The following is a 1,805-nucleotide window of genomic DNA, read 5'->3' on the forward strand; positions in this document are numbered from 1 at the left end:
ATAAAAAATTCTATACAGCCAAATGTGTAATCTTTGCTTTTAGTAATGCATGTGCTAATGGGGAAGCGTGTATCATATAGCTCAAATAGGGACAGATTTTAAAAAAAAAACCACTGTGTGCTTGCTAAGGATGTGTCTTCCATATTGTTATTGAAACCGCAGATTGCAGAAAGTGGGAAGAATTATTTCCTAGGTTTTTTCTTTACATGCCACTCTGAGATAAGACAGGACACTGTGCTGGCTGGACCTGCAGCCTGACCCGGTACAATTTTCCCCATTCAGCGCAATACCTGTCATCCTCTTCCTTTGCTCATATACACATAACCTTTGCTTTTTTATGTATTCTGCAAATGTGCCACTGGGTTTTTGTACCAAAGGTCAGATCCTGTTCCTGATCAGATCTGGCTGCCCCGTTCCTCTCATGAACGAATGTATTTAATAGAGGGTGGGAAGGGTACAGTGTCCTAAGATCCCTCCCGTCTGGTCATAATATTTCCCAGTGCTGGCAGAGGAGGAGAACATCTCGAGTGTTAGACAATGGAGATGTCACCCCAGCTTATTGCCCAGCAAGGGGGAGTTACCAGAACATGACCCCTATGCTGTTCCTCCTCTTTTCAGGTGTAGGACCCACTGTTGCTATACAAGAGGGGCAGCACTGAAAAGGCAGCTGCTCTTCCCTTATGTTGTTTGACTTGGGAGTCTAGCACAGGTAAACCAGAGAGAGGAAACTGCAGGCAGTTCCTTCGGGTGGGATGACCGTGTATTTTGTGTGTGCTGCACGCATGCGTATATGTTCACAAACTGCAGGGGCCATTTTCAGCTGGATAGACAGTGTAGATCTGAAAGGGCCAAGTAATCCTGCCTGAAGACAGCCCTGCTCCAGGTTCCCTGTCTCAGGGAGATGCCCTCACCCCAGACTCAGGGGTGGACATGAGGGATGAAGTAGATGACAGAAGGGAGATGGTAGCAGCACCCAGGGACACACACACACACGCTTTTCCCTTGGTCCCAAATGAATGCTGGCACTTGCCATCCTCAGAGAGAAGATGGGATTTTCAGGCATTTTCCATTCACCAGCCCTGAGCAACTCAGTTTTTTGCAGGGGAGAGGATTTTTAGAGGAGCCTGCTGAGGGAGGCAGGGAGAGGAAGCGTTCACACATCATGCATGTCCCATAGGCAAGACGTAGGACTTCTGTGGCCCTGGAGATCGAAACCTGCCTCTAGCTCAGGCTCTGGAGAGGGGCCAGTTGATGTACGCTGTTATTCGAAGCACGTTTTGTGAAAGGGGCTTCTTTTCCTCTTCCTTAGCATCCCAGCACTGGAGCCAGGCACCCTGCCATACAGCCCTCCCCGTTGCTAGTCCCCTGCCCCCAGGCTGCATTTTGGGGCACTATCTCTGAACCCCAACCTGCAGCTCTGCACCAGCAGTGAGCCCTGGCACCAGCCCTGGCACCAGTGCAGCAGGGAGAGCTAACCACGAGATGGCAGTCACTCTATCTGGAGTTTTAGAGGCTGGCATGTGTGAGCTCCGAAAATGCTCTCCTCTGGGAAATGGAAAAAAATTGGGATATTTAACTCTAGGCAAAATGCTAGCACCTGTCAGTGTGCAAAAGGGAATAGGCAGGGATACTGTAGTAAATGCCTTACCAGATCTTCATCCCTATCTCTATTATCTTCCATGGAAAATAAAGCTGTTATGGACCCGAAGGTGTGGGAATAGCCACATTCTGGTACAGGACTATAAACATTTTCACTTTTCAATGCACCAGTGTTTTAATTGGGTATTCTTGGTTTTTTGTTGGAC

This window comes from Gavia stellata, chromosome 1 (assembly GCF_030936135.1).
Source record: "Gavia stellata isolate bGavSte3 chromosome 1, bGavSte3.hap2, whole genome shotgun sequence".
NCBI lineage: Eukaryota > Metazoa > Chordata > Aves > Gaviiformes > Gaviidae > Gavia > Gavia stellata.